The sequence below is a fragment of the Desmodus rotundus genome, chromosome 9, assembly GCF_022682495.2.
Source record: "Desmodus rotundus isolate HL8 chromosome 9, HLdesRot8A.1, whole genome shotgun sequence".
NCBI lineage: Eukaryota > Metazoa > Chordata > Mammalia > Chiroptera > Phyllostomidae > Desmodus > Desmodus rotundus.
In genome coordinates, this window is record NC_071395.1 from 107499745 (window position 1) to 107515538 (window position 15794).

General features: G+C 43.0%; 1 protein-coding gene across 3 annotated transcripts in view; it reads right to left on the bottom strand.

Annotated features, from left to right (window-relative positions):
* Positions 1–13948, bottom strand: part of GJC1 (gap junction protein gamma 1) — a 32035-nt gene extending 18087 nt beyond the window's left edge. Inside the window, exon 1 of one of the 3 annotated variants that reach the window (XM_053911847.1) lies at positions 13756–13948. The gene's annotated coding sequence lies outside the window, so the exon portion shown is untranslated. Of the gene's footprint in view, positions 1–9028; positions 9051–13305; positions 13392–13755 lie in introns of those variants that run through there. The other 2 variants (XM_045190218.2, XM_045190219.2) reach the window with 2 other exon arrangements.
* Positions 13949–15794: the final 1846 nt, after the last annotated feature.

A 15794-nucleotide genomic window follows, 5' to 3' on the forward strand; every position in this document is an offset into this window, starting at 1 on the left:
AAATGTTCATCTTTGTTTTACTTCAAAATTTTAAATATGTATTTACATCAGTTTATATTATACATTTTCACACGTGCAATTGTTGCTTCCTCCATTCACCCCAGCTCCCCTGCACATCCTCGCGGTTTGCTCCCTCACTTCATTTATGCCTCTCTTCAGATGTCACCTCCTGTAGTCAGCCCTCCCTGCCACCCACCCACAATAATGTCCCTCCGTCACTCTGCACCCTTACCCTGCCTTTTGCTTTAAGAGCACTTAACATTCCCGAACACATTTTTTACTTGTTAATGTGTTCATTATCTGTCACCCAGTAAAATTTAAGCAAGGACTTTGTTCTTGAATCCCTGGCACTTAGAATAACTATTCACTGAGTGATGTAATAAATTTGAATCTCTGCTCATTGATTTTTTCCATACTTTAAATCATCTTTCTACTACTTCCTACCTGGAAAAACTGTCCTCCTTTAAAATCCAGCCCAAAGATCAGCTCAAGTGTCCTTGACCTCCTCAATTAATCTCCTCCCCAGAAAGTCCATAGTAATTTTTCATTCCACCAATATCAGGCCTTCCTTGACAGAATAAAGGCTAGTGGTACTGGTTTCTCCTGCTGGGATACGAGTTCCTTGAGAGGCAAGTCCATGTTTTTCAAGATTCTCTGAACCCCCAGCACTTGGTACGCTGCCCAGGACACAAAAAAAGCACTCGGTGAATGTGTGCTATGTTAGACAGCAGATCTGGATGAATCTGAAGCGAGAAAAATTTAAAACATGTATGTTCACTAACACTTCATACTTCAGGACAAAGTACAACGAATGGGATAAAAGTACAAAACGTGAAAATGCTCAGAGAAGGGAAAGAGACTAATTCCTATGAATTAAAAAAGCACAAGCTGTCAACTACACCTCCATAAAGCTGGTGGGAAATAGAAGCTTCCTGCAGAAGACCTGTGCGCGTCTCTGATGGACGGGCATGGCTTCCCCAGGCAGAGCGGGGGCAGGAAGTAGAAGCAAGGCGGACGGAGAAAATGGCATGAGTGAAAAGTTGCATAGGAGGGCTCTTAGACTGGAACATGATGGAGGGTGTTGGGGAAGTAGCTGAAGAGGAGAATGAACAGGGAAGCCAGAGACCAGTTTGCAGAGAGCGTTAGCTTACCATGGAATCTGAATTTAAAGCATGTAACCCATGGACAAAACCAAGGGGAAGGGTGGAAGCAAGGGAGGGAGGTGGGTTTGGCTGGGGTTAGGGGGAGTGATGGAAGGAAAATGCAGACAACTGTAACTGAACAATAAAATAATTTTAAAAAACAAAATAAAAAATAAGGCTTGTAAAGTGATGGTGCGTAGACCTTCCTCAGATGTGGTCCACAGACCGCTTCCATCAGAATTACCCCCCGTGCATGCTGAATGCCGATCCACAGGTCCTACTTACCCAGCCCCCACTCCCCGGGCCCCTGAACCAGAACTTAACCCACACGTGATTAGACACTACAGCTGTTTGCAATGATTTGCTACAATACTTATAACTTTGCACATATCCCTAAATATAATTTAGGAAAAATTTCTAAAGGATTGCTGGATCATGTTATATGAATTATGAAAAAAATTTTGTGTGTGTTAAGGCTATTTACCCATTATCTCTCTAAAAATTCTAAAGCCGCTGATATGTATTACCAAATTACCCCTCCAAAATGCTATGAACTATTTATATCTCCACTATCAGAGTAGGAGTATGCTGGTTTCCTCACTCCCGCACCAATGGCTTTAATATATTTTTTAAGAAACAAGGCTTGGGATAATCTGAATTTAAACTCTAAGAAGTTTTAGACTATTACTAATCACTAGGAAAATGCCAAAAAAACAAAACAAAACCCACATTAATATTTTAAAAAGAACAAAAGAAAGAAAATAAATGCTGACAAAACTATTAAAAAACTGGAATCCTTCCTGTGCATTGCTGGTGGGAAGGTAAAATGGTGCAACCACTGTAGAAAAATGGTACGGTTACGATTTCCTCAAAATAGTAAATGTAGAATTAGCATATGATCCAGTAATTCTACTTCTCAATATATACCTGAAAGAAACAAAAGCAGGGACACCAACATATTTACACACTCCTATCCATAGCAACATTACTCACAACAGCTAGGAGACTGAAGCCACTTTTCAATCTTTTGCCCAGTGCCAAGCAGATAAATATGGTATACACATACGAGGTCTGTCCAGAAATAGTCCAGCCATTGTTAACATAATAGTTTATGTGACATCGATGTAACCTGGCCGCCAAGGAGAGAGGACTGGAATGCACATGCGTGAACAATGATGAGTTCACTGTACTAGTCGGTGGGGGTGGTCGACGCCGTTCAGTAAGCATGTGTACTGTGTGGCCGTCACATTCAGAATGACCGAGTACAGCAATGAATATGCGTCAAAGTTTGCATTAAGCTTGAACGTTCCTCTGCAGAAACTACCTGGATGATTCAGAAGGCCGCAGCTATCAAATCACCCAGGTGACTCGGCCCCCTACAGCCCAGATTTGGTGCCCTGCAACTTCTGGCTTTTCCAAAAATTAAAATCACCTTGGAAAGGGAAGAGATTTCAGACCTTCAATGAGATTCAGGAAAATCCAACAGGGCAGCTGATGGCGACTAGGAGAACGGTGTGAGGTCCCAAGGTGCCTACTTTGAAGGGGGCTGAGGTGTCACTGTTCTACGTACAATGTTTCTTGTTTCTTCAACAAATGTCTCCATTTTTCATATCACGTGGCTGGATACCTTCTGGACAGACCTGGTACAATGGATTATAATTCTGCCTTATAAGGAAGAAAATTTGGACACATGCTACAATATGGGTGAATCTTGAAGCGAAGACATTATGCTAAGTGAAAGCAGATAATCATAAATATAGGATTCTACTTACAGGAAGCTTGGAGGAGGGGGAGTTAGTGTTCAATGGGTATGGTTTCAGCTGGGAAGATTAAAAAGCCCTGGAGACAAACGGTGGGGACGGCCACACAACCAGGTAATGTACTTGGTGCCAGTAAACTAAATACTTAGCAATGGTAAATTCTGTTATGTATATTTTACCATAATAAAAAAAGTTTAAAAAGTTTTAGGCTAAAATTCATTCATGCAATCAGCATTTACCTCCCATTAAGAAGGCTGCAATCTCGTAGTCTGTGAGGAATTTTACTTTCTCAACATAACCGCTGTGTCCCAGAGGCACTCGGTGTGCGATTCCGCGCTGTGCTATGGGAGACTGGGGAAAGGTGACTGCAGTCATCCGTTACACACGGTTGTACTGCAGTGGCTCCGCAGGGAAACGCCTTACTTCCCAGTGCATCTGATGCGTTTTTTCCAACCCAGAAACATTGCTTCCACATGTATGTTCGGAAAACTCTAACAGACTCATGTAAAAAACAAAACAACAACAAAAAACACCTCCCCAAGCATTTCAGATCAACAACTAAAAAAGCCATAACTTGTCCCCTGTCGCATTTTAAAGCTCACTAAACTGTAATAATCAGGATATTTAAAATTTCAAAGTAAGCAGTGCTATTCTAAATGTTTTGCAAATGCAAAAATCAAATGCAAATGGGTCAGATCCAAGTTTAAATTTCCTTCTAATTAAAAAAACAACAACAAACCTAAAACCTGCAACAGGTAGACCGTTTTTTTAGACATTTTAAAATCTTGATTTCTTTTATTTAAAAAAATCCAGAATGAACTAAAATTAGTACTCTAAAAAAGTGACCCCTAACTTTGAATTCTGTGAAATAATCAGAGAAAGCACTGAAGTAGGAGCCAAAAGGTTCTAAGCAGGTGCTTCAGGACTAAGTTACTTCCATTTTTCACTTGGGAAATAACTTGCAGGGGTGTCCAACCCGCAGCCTGCGGGCCAAATACAGCCCAGGAGGGCCATGAATGTGGCCCGACACAAAACCACAAATTTACTTAAAAATTATGAGATTTTTTTGTTTTCATTAGTGTTCGTGTATTTAATGTGTGGCCCAAGACAACTTTTTCTTCCAGCGTGGCCCAGAGACGCCAAAAGGTTGGCCACCCCGGAATCGTATTAGATGATTTCTAGGGTCCCCTCTATTAACATGTGATGAAAATCACTTCAGGCAGAGTTCAATTCATCGAACAACCAACAGAGTATGTGCGACTAGGCAACGAACGGCAGTGAAATTAAGTAACAGTAAGACATCAAATTTTCAAGAAGGCGTTTCCCAGTCACCCCAGAAAAGCAGCAGTTGAACTAAAAGGTCTCGATAGTGACTCCCATGATTCCGAAGCATTGACTCTCTGGGCCTCCCAGATCATGAGCTGAGCAATCTGCTGAGAATGGAGCTAGTGACTCACACTCCTGAATGAGACTGCTGTATGTGCAGAGACAAGGAATCAATTAAGGGTTTACAATGAAGTTCTGTTTAACTGGAACATTTTAAGTGGAAGTTAATTCTGCATGAACGATAATAGATGTTTAATAACTAGCTAGTGACAATTTCTAAGCAAAGCATTATGGCAGCTAACTAGCAAACGGTAATTTATGTATTACAAACATGAAAACAACTTGTTTTTCCAAAGAGCTCTTGGCTATGGACAACATGTGAGAAACACAAAATATACTTTATTGCGAATCACGTATAAAACCCGACAGAAAGAAAGAAGTTTGCAATCTCGGCTCTATTAAACAAAAAGGAAACAGAATACAGTGTATTGTGGGTTGAAGTGCCAATCTGTGCTGGCAAAAAGCCATTCTATTTGGACGCAGGAACCACCAGAAACCAGCTGGAGAAGTGTGGGGAACCCGGGGTGCTGCGTGCGCTCGTTCACAGTGCGCCATCGGGGGCACTGTCTCCACGTGAAAGGACGGCGCTGGCACGCTCGGCCAAACCAACCGTCCGAACGCTCATCGGTGCAGGAAAGCAGGCACGCTGAGACGAAAGAAGACAAATGCACGATGACGCCCACGTGACTAGGTTCACAACACAGAGTTTGCATTGAGCACTGTCACGCACTCATGGCAAGGGTGGTCTGGTATCGTCTTCTGGAGGGCACTGTGGTCATAGTTACCGAGGACCTTAGAACGTTTATATCCTTTGATCAGCACTTCCACACCTAGTAATCTATCCCAAATAAATGCCCCCCCAAAAGTGTACATAACTTATTATATAACCTGTATAATTAAGGGTTGCACAATAATTGGAAATCTTGTTTTAGAACAGAGATCACAAAATGTCTATAATTATGTAGCGACACAAGGCAGATTAGTGGTTGTCTAGGGATGTTGGGGGGGCAGATAGGGAATGACTGCTAATAGGTATTAAACCTCTTTTTGGGGTAACAAAAATATTCTACAATTAGATTGTGGTGATGGCTACATAACGCTGTGGATATACTAAAAACATTGAATTGTATTCTTTAAGTAAATAGGTGACCTGTATGGTATGAATTAAATCTCAATAAAGCTGTTTAAGACATTTGTAAAATGTCTAGATACCAGTGAGGTAATGCAAGTAACTGAAACAAGAAAACGGGGCCAGGGGAACACGAGCACCAGCTCAAGCCCGGGGCGGGGTGCGGGCGGGGCTTAGTGGCTACAGCTCGGGGAGTCACAAACTGTCATATCTTTCAAAAGAAGTCTTCAACCTGGACTTTTATGTGAAGTCTGATTTTTTTTTTTTTGGTAAAATTTTGTATCGAAGTCTAAAATACGTACAGAGCCCTGGCCACAGAGCTCACTTGGTTAGAACATTGTCCTGATCAAACATGAAAGTTGCAGGTTTGATCCTAGGTCAGGGCACACAACACAGCAACTAATGAGCGCATAAATAAGGAGGACAACAAATCCATATTTCTCTCTCATATCAATAATAAAATAAAATTAAGTATTTTTGAATTTAAAATTTTTTATTTTATTTTTAGACAGAGGGGAAGGGAGGGAGAAAGAGAGGGAGAGAAACCTCAATGTGTGGCTGCCTCTTGTGCGGTGCCCCCTACTGGGGACCTGGCCTGCAACCCAGGCATGTGCCCTGACTGGGAATCAAACTGGCAACCCAGTGGCTTGCAGGCTGGTGATCAATCCACTGAGCTACAGCAGCCAGGGCTGAATGGCTTCTTTTAATCCTCACCTGGGGACATGCCTGTTGATTTTAGAGGGAGAAAGGAAGGAGGGGAGAGGGAGGGGAGAGGGAAAGAGGAAGGGGAGAGAGGAGGGGGGGGAGAGAGAGAGAGAGAGAGATATGGATGAGAGAGAAACATGGATCAGTTGGCCGCCTCTCACACCCACCCCAACTGGGGACCGAACCCTCGACCCCTTGGTGTATGGGACAATGACGCTCTGACCAACAGCCACACCTGCCAGGTCTAAAAAAAACCTAATAAAATAAAATAAAATAGCAGAAATGTGCACAAATCTAAGTGTACAGTTCAATGGATTTTCACAAGCTGAATGCACCCATGTAACCAGCACTGAAATCAAGAACAAAATACCACTGGCCACCCAGAGCCACAATCGTGCCCTTTGTACCCAAGAGAAAGCACCCCCCACACCTCTAACAGCACAGATTAGTTGAGCCCAGGGCCGACTTTGGCACTACTGAGCTTTTTGACAATTCGTTGTTGCGGAAGACTGTCCTATGCACTGCAGGTTGTCCTGCAGCATCCCTGGCCTCTTCCAGTTGTGACAACCAAACATGCACCTTGACACTGCCAAATGCCCCTCGGGGAACAGTATTACACTACACTGACCCCCACTGATATAAGCGGTATTTGAACTTTACATAAATGGAACCACACAGAATAGACGCCCTTATGTTGGAATCATAAAGAATATACCGTTCTGTGTCTGACTTCTTTTCTTTAACATCTATTGAGTCACCAATTCTGTTAATTTAGTTCTAGTCTGTTCATTTTGATTTATCGTATTGCCATTCTGTGAATATATCACAACTTATCCACTCACTGTTGATTGGTACTTGAGCAGTTTCCAGTTGGGGGCAATTGTGAACAATGCTACTAAGGACATTCCACATGTGCCTTCTGGCGAGCCTATGTGCGCACTTCTGTTGTAGAGCTAGAAGCAGAGCTGCTAACAACAGGGCATGCTGTGTCGGCTTTAGCAGATTAGCACTTTTCCAAAGGGGGTTTATCAACTTATACTCCTTCCTTTATTTTTCATGTTGACGACTAATAGAAAAATACATTTTAATAACATTGAGCTAATAAAGACCTTACTGGCTGAATAAAACCTGCCAACTTCTAACCCGTTTTAAAAGAATAGTTCGTTATGTGGGAAAAATGCTTATATGCAGTAAAAAGACAGAAACAAGCAAGCGAACAAAAAACCCCAATAAAATTTTGTGCCTGAGTAGAAATACACCAATATTAACAATGGCTTAAGGACAATTTTTCTGTTATTTGCTTTTCAGTATATTGTACAATATAATAAGTATGTAATAATGGAGTTGGCAAAGCTTTACTGTGCAGCAAAAGCCCGAGAGAAATTTAAAAGTAGGTCATGGTACAAATTTCATAGTGTTAGCATGCATTTATAAAGACCTAATTAAGTAATGGATACATCACAGAAAAGTGTTAACTGTCTCACAGAACCTTTGCTACAGTTATTACACACACACACCCTCGCATGAGGGAGTCCAAGACACAACTTACACAAAATTTCACTCCAAATTAAAATAAAGATGGTGAGCCTAGAGGGTAATTCGTAATTTGTAAGGATACAGCAAAAGGATAGTACTCCTGACACGATGTCGTATACAGCAGCTTAGTATCGCAATGCTGCTCTTCTCATTTCCTTAGAGACTCACTATAAAATGGTCCAAAAGCAACACAGAAAATTAATATACCCAATATTTCCTTGAAATAGATCATTGTTCCCATTGCTACCTGCTGGTTATTACGTCTTTGATATTCAGTATTTTGGAGTTACCTTTATTTTATAAACTGATTATTAAAACAATCACCAAAAACTTACCATTCTCCACTACAAGTGAGTTCTAGTAAATGTTTACTGGACATGTGAAAATGTTACAGAACTCATACTTCCTTTCCTAACCACTCCCCTTCATCTTCTCTCCTTCTTATCAAGGACTCTTCTGCTGGGATAAGAATATTCGGTTCCTTCAAATTTCTCATTGAGCTACTAACTATCATTAACTTGTAATCAAAATAAATCTATTCAGTAGAATGCTTTGCAAGCTATAAATTTTCCTCCCAGGACATACTTCAAATCATAAATATACTTTTCCATTTTCTTTTCTAAGTTCAAGTATAATAGGGTACATATTCAATAAGAGAACTGAGACACTCCCCCCAACTCCTAATCATTTTTCCAAACTCAAAGGGAGGCTTTCCTTTTGAAGTGAATCTGAGAAGGGCCCGTGCTCCAACCGCTCACCTGTAACACAAAGCTTCTTTTCTACCAGGAATGACAGAGCCTGGACTACGGAACATGAGGTGTCAAAGCAGGCTGTTTGATTTCGACACCCAACCAACAAATTCCCGTTCGGAACGTACTGCGTTGCCACTCTCACTAAACCATTTTCTTTCTTTTTTTTTTTTTCTTTTCTCCATTTTCTATATTAAGTCTAAATAGGCTAGTCAATCCAGTCTTTTGAAAATAGAATCTAAAAATTAACATTTCTGACATTACAAGCTTAAAAGTTCCTATATTAAGAAAAAAACCAAACGCCTTTACCATCCAAATCTTCCACAAGCGGACTTCCAGTTTCAAAGGTTCACACACTATTAGCTGTGAAAGAAACACTAGAGATTGCCTCGGCTAGTAGTCCCCAACTTTTAGAGCCTAAGGACCTTTATCTGAATTGCAAGACTTCTCTGGAGCCCTATATAATAACGGCTATATGTTTAGTATCTGCCTTTGGAGAAAACACGTAAAGATAGAACTCTTCCACAAACTGGTAAAGTTTTAAAATAAATCTATAGTTTATGTGTCATAAACTACACGTACATTTGAAAAGGTCACACATGTTAGCACGAAATTACTTACAGCTCACAGATAAAACTCGCATGGACTTTAAAGTTATCTTCCGACTACTCTGCCGCAGCGGCTCACCGTCTGGCACCACAGCACGAGACTAACACCCCACTTCACTGTACAACGCATCACACACCACGATCATTCAATCATTCACATTCAACTAATTAGCTGTAAAGCCTAGAATACAACCTAAAGACCTAACGGTATATACTATGTGTATTTAGGATTTTATTACAAGACCATGCAGAAAGCCACTGAAGAAGTTGGCAGCGGTATACAAGCAATATAAATATAACTGAAGAAAGGAAAAATACCAACAAATAGATGAAATACTCAGGAATGAGCCTAACAAGAAATGCACAGAATTTAAATGAAGAACACTTAAAAACAGTACCAAAGAACACAAAAGACTTAAATGCTTAAAATGCTTTAAAGACTTAAAGCATTCCATGTTCTTGGATACAGAAACCATCACAAGATACTAGTTCTCCCTAAATTAATCTACAATGTAATGCAATCTTGGTTTCTCAAAATGCCAGCAGGATTTCTTTGGAACCAGACAAACTGACTCTAAATTGAATATGAAAAAATGAATACTACGAATGGTTGGAAAATTGGAAAATTTCTGAAAGAGTAACGAGGTCATATAAGCTCCTCTACATGTATCATAAAAGCTATACAAATTATAAAAGGTGGAACTGGCAAAAAAGTTTACAGATCAATGGATCAGAATGGATCAGAAAAGAAAGTCCCGAAGATCCAAATACATCCGGGAATTTCATGTATGATAGACGTAGCATGGCAAACCAATGGAAAAAAGATGGAATATTCACTAAATGATATCGAACTACTACGGGTAGCCATCTGGGAAAAATTAAAAACGAAGTTGGAACCCTGACCAGTATGGCTCAGTGGGTTGAGTGCCAGCCTGCTATTCCCAGTCGGGCGGGGCACAGGCCTGGGTCACCGGCCAGGTCCCCAGCTGGGGGCGTGCGAGAGGTAACCAATCGATCTACCTATCACACATCGATGTTTCTCCCCCTTTCTTTCTTTCCCCCCTTCCCCTCTCTCTAAAATAAATAAATAAAATCTAAAAAGTACCCTAAAATAGGGTACAATGAAGAAGGTCTAGGTTTGGAGCCAAGATCAAAAGCTCAGTCTGGGCAACTCACTTCAAAGCACTGAGCACCTAAGGTGGAGGCGTTGAAGGGACAGCAGGGAGCAGAAGGAGGATCTGAATTAACAAGAGAAATTGGGGGGCATTCCAAATACACGTGATAACTGCAGCCACAGCACAGATAAGACCAGAGTGGGAAAGAGAGGAAGCCTAAGAACCAAGATTTCAGAAAGAACAATTAAAGATCAGAAGAGCAGTGGGTTGGAGAAGCCTAAAGAACACCCAGAGAGCAAGGCGGGAAATTAGAGCCCAAAAGGACAGAGTATTTCAAGAAGGGCATTTTTGAAACTAAATAAACATCCACTCTGGATGCGCAATTAGGAAACAAAGGTCCACGAATGAATCAAAGAGAATTCCCTAAAAAGAGTCCACATCTACTTTACTCTGAACCTTCCCAAAATAACTCAACAGTTAAGTAACAAATTCAGTCAAAACTGATAAATCCTACAAAGATGTGGATAAAAAACAAATCTTTGTAACTACCTTAGATTTGAATACAGTTTAGGGATTACAGGATAAGAACAGGGATGTGTGAACTTTATTCCATTTCATAGAGACAAAACTTCAACACTTACTCTGAAATCCTAGTACTTTTTAATCTCAAAGACGTTAGATTATTTCCAGATTGCTAAGCCTTTTTAGCATGTTAAACTATAAGCACTTTCAAAGCAAAAATCAAATAGTATTCATCTCTGAACCTTCAGCACCTAGTTCAGTGCCTAAAACAAGTACTTGACTGAAAAAGAAAAATAAAGGTTCGCTGAATGAATCTGTGGGCACCAGAAACATCTGGCCAAAGTGTGCTGGTGCTACAGCAATACAGCCTCAAAAAACAACGCTCACTCCACAGAACACTTCATTTCTTCAGAAATAGAATGCTATGTGCAGAGATCTTGTCTGGGGGAGGGGGGAGGTCGGGAGGACCTTTGGGCAACACATTCCACAGGTCTGAACGATAAACCCAAGTGCTGTCAGCCAGTGCAGTATCTGCCAAACTCAAGGATGTACTCCACCCAGTATGCCAGCCAGTCCTGAATGTCTGCTCATTCATTCTTGAGAGTTGTAGAAAATAGCCACACTGAGACTTAACAGACTAGGTCCTTACTTCCACACAAACCAAGCTAATTAAACTCATCAGGAGCAGCAGCATGTTTGAAACACAACTGTTGGCACTTAGCTGATATTAACAGTTGAGAAGTTTCAGGTTAATGTCATCAGCTAAAATCGACCTTCTCATATGTGTTCTCAAAAGAATGGTCTACAAAAGCAAAAAAAACCCAAAAAGTAATCCCATCCTTTCTTCGACTAACTTTTTATCAGATATTTTGGACGGAAGCCACACATTTCTATGCTGCAAGAAAAGCATGAGTTCAGAAACAAGAATTATACCTCTAGCTGCACTTAACTATCCAGATTAATGATGATGATGACGATGATGAAAGGAACACATCGCATTTATTTTGAAACATGAACTTCAAATAAAAAAATGCTGGAACTTGTTACTTTGCACTGATTTAGGCATGGAGCAAACTGTGTATTTATTAAGAAAATGTCACTCTGGGTTTTAAGGACATTCTGTTCTACAATCCCAATTTGAATTGATTGGTGAGCCTAGGGGCAGGGGAGGGGAGGCTAATCAGATGCAGACTCTGTGTCTTTTCCTTTGGCTAATGTATTCAAATATGAAATATGAATAAAAAATAATTATTAAGGGGTAGCAGCATTTATAAGTAGGATTGTTATGTTCAAGATATGGTAACTTTTTAAATCCTTTGGATTAAAGGTTAAAGCTCAATTCTACCTTCATGAACTGAATAATAGAAAGTTACCTTGCTCCTTTTAAAGAAAACTGGAGGCTACTACCTAGCACAAGTAGAAAACCAATTCTAAAGTCACACAACCTAAAAAGAAACCAAAGGTATTGACTTTTAGAAAGGATGTTTATAATGCTTTGGAAAATTGCACAACAGTTTAAGAAGTAAATAATATTCAACAGTTACAAATCAGGACAAAAAATAAAAAGAACTCCCATACAACTTGCCTGTCTTCTCTTCGACATGCGCTTTGCCTACAGCACTGCTCACAAAGATCTGGCAAACACTAAGACACAGATTTGCTTACCAGAGCTTTTCACCTTTTACCCGGAATAGTTATTTCATGTTTTTTAAATTCTGCCATTACATAACACTTAAGAAATCCAAAGCAATTACAACTCTGTGCTAAATTCCAAAAAATGAAACCAGAAAACCCCAGCAAATAGAAAGACAATTCAAAATATTTTTAGTAAAGAGCCCTGTAATGAGTTTTTTTTAACATTCTTAATCTGAATAGTAATACCTAAACCCTCTTTGGGGACAGGGGTGGGGGGTAAAGGATTTGACCCCTAAATTACATTATTAACCCCCTTTTCTACAGATATTAATGCGCTCGAGATACGCTGTTCTCCGTTTATCAAGGAATTAACATTCATTTGTAGTTCGGTTTTTATAGCGCTTTCCCACGTACTCACTTGAACGTTTACACAACACGAAGGCACAATTTTAGACTTACCAGGCACACAATATAACGCCTACCCGGAACTTATTCCAACTTGATCTATCCGATTACACAAAGTATCGTTCTGATGCTAACAAAATAAAGCGTGAGCACAAAGAAGTCTGTACCACTGACACTTCTCAATGAACAAAAATTCATGCAAACGATAAAACCGAACTCACCCCTGTCTCAAAGAAAAAGAAATCCCCATCTTAGAAACAATCTCAAGAAAAGAAAAGCCCGAATTCTCAACCACACATTCACATAAATGTTTTCAATTCAAAGCTCCAGACGCTGCGGCCAACCACACAACTGCCCACAATCACAGCGTTAGCGCCTTCTCTTCAATTTTGAATCTGGAGCCGGAAGGGGGAAAACAAAACCCACAACAGTCGTCCAAACTTTCACGAAATGGGAGGAAATCATCTGAAGTTAAGAAAACGTGTTCATCAAGAGTCAACTGCCCCACTTCCCCGCCCCCGCCCCTTCCAGCCCCTGCACTGAGTCTCCCCCTGCACCAGTGGCGGGAGGCAGGAGAGCTGGCGGCGAGATGCTCCAGGAGAGCCCAACGTACCCCAGCCGCCGGAAGAAATGTCAGGGGCCGGCGTCGGAGACAAAGAGCAGCCAGCGGAGCGCCCGGCGCGGTCCTGCGCCCCTAACCGCCCGGCGGAGTTGGGAGCACCGCCAAAGCGCCGCCGAAGTGCGCGCCCGGGGTCCCCCGGCCCCCCTCCCGCCGCCGCGGCCCGGGCCCACCCCCGAGCCGTTTCCCTCCCAATTTGGAAACCGCGCGCCCGGGACAAAGCGGGAGGGCGCGCCGGACGCGGCGGCGGGCCGCGGGTGGCGATGCCCCTCCGTGCCCGGCGGGAACCACTCGGCGGCGCCCCTGTCCCTCCCCCAAGCCGTCCTCTTTCCCGGCGCCCCGTCCCTCGCGGCCCCTCTCCCGCCTCCCACAAGTTCTCCCGTCCGCACCCGGAGCCCGCCCCTTGCCCGCTGTTCGTCGGCCGGCCCAGCGGTCGCCCCTCACCGGGCGGCGGGGTCCCCCGGAGCCGCCTCCTCCGCCGGGCCTCAGCCCGTCCCGCCGGCCGCCGCCTCATGTGCCCCGCGCTGCCATCGCCTTCTCCACCACCCTCGCTTCTCCTCCTCCTCCTCTCCGGCCGCCGCCGCCGCAGCCTTCGCCTCAGTCGCCTGCCGAGGCTGAAGCCCAAGCCGCTCCCGCCGCCGCCGCCCGGACCCGCGGGGAGGCGCCTGCGCACTACGCACCGCGATGGGGGCGGGGGCGTCCCGCCGCAGCCTGGGAGCGGGGGGCGAGCGGCACGTGGCGCTCGGGTGGGAGGGGGCGTCCCGGAGCGCGCCGGCGGGGGCGCGATCGCCCAACTTTACGCGGTCGGGGCTGCGCGCGCTCCCGGACGACCCTGGACGCGGCGGAGGTGCGGCGCGTGTAGGTCCCACCCGCGTGAGTTCTGCACGGTGGACGCAGATTTCTCTGCGCCAATACATTCCAACAGTTTGATTTCCAGGACCGGAGTGTCCCAAGCAGGGCCTCCCTCGGAGCGAGCGACTAACGGCGCAGTGAGGGCACGCCCTTACCTGGATGTTAGGGGTGGGTCCCACTAGTCCCGGAGTCGTCCTGGGTCAGTGTACCGCGGGATGCTGATGTCCCTTTCTGGGTTCTGCTCTAAAGTTATGCGAGAATCCTGCGAGCCCTTGGTAGGCTTACCATTCTAGCTCCTTTGGGTAGTGGCTTTTAGAGGCGTTTCTAGATACATTTGAAGTCCTGGACCTCTCGGATTAACGAGACCCTAATAGGCCATTTCCTCTTAACTCCTTGCATCCCAGCAGTCTAAAGACTTCTGAAGGTTTGTATGCATAGGAATCTCCAGTCTTGAACTGCTTGTAAGAATCTGAAAATTCCTCAAATACTTTAAGTAGAGTGAGTCAGTGCACAGCAACAGAAGACGTACTAAGAAGATGATGGGAAGTACTCTGCACAGTGTTTGCCAACTCATACTCCTGAATCATCTCGCTTGACCATCACTATACAAAAAGATAAGCTTTTATTCTACCCTTCTGACCAGAGATAAGCTCTAACAAGTAAGGTATCTTGCTACAGTCCAACCCCCCACCTCCACCCGGAAAGCTGGGTCTGGCCCTAACAGCTAGTCCAGAGGTTGAAAACGAGGGCTAGGCACCTGGCCCACTAACAAAGTGTTCTTTGGCTAGTATGGTGTTTTCCAAAAATATGAATAAATAGCCAAATTTTGAAGACCCTATTTCTGGCTTCTCACTAAAATGTCAAAAAAAAGTTGTTCACTTTGAGCCCCTATATTCAAGTGGCAGCTACTTCTGAGTAACATCTGTTTATCCAGGACAGGCGCCGTCCCCACTCAGCTGATTGGACTCTATTTAAGCTCTCTTTCCCCTGTTCTTGCCATGCCCCCGTCCCCACCCGTCCCCAATTACCACATTACCTCTACAAATATATTTAAGATGACAAGTATGAAGACTGAACTTATGAAAATTTAAATAAAGAACATGTTAGCTAAAGTAACACAGGTGACACATCATTGTACATGCTGATTGAAATATTAAACCTCTCATATATTGCTAAAAGCCAAGTATAAATGGGTACAAATCGCTTTGGAAAACTGGCACTATCTACTAACGCTGAATCTGCGGATGGATACGCTATGACTCCATGGGAATTCCACAGAAATGTGTATAAATGTTCACCAAAATACTTGTACTAGAGTATTTTTTTCTTTTTTCTTTTCAGAAGCCCCACCCCCCTTAGAGTATTAATAGCAGCACTATCTGTAAGAGCCAAAAAAAACTGGAAAGTACCACAAAGCCCATTAACCATAGAAAGGATAGAGAATGAACAATCACAATTACACACAGTAAGACAGGTGAATCTCGTGAAACCTTCCATTTATATAAGTTCGAAAACAGGCAAAACTAACGTGTGCTGTTGGAAGTAAGGGTAGGAATGAACCCAACGGAAGAATAGTTACTGGAAAGGAGCGTGAGCTTAGGGGCTGGTCCTGCTCTGTTCTTAATCTGGAT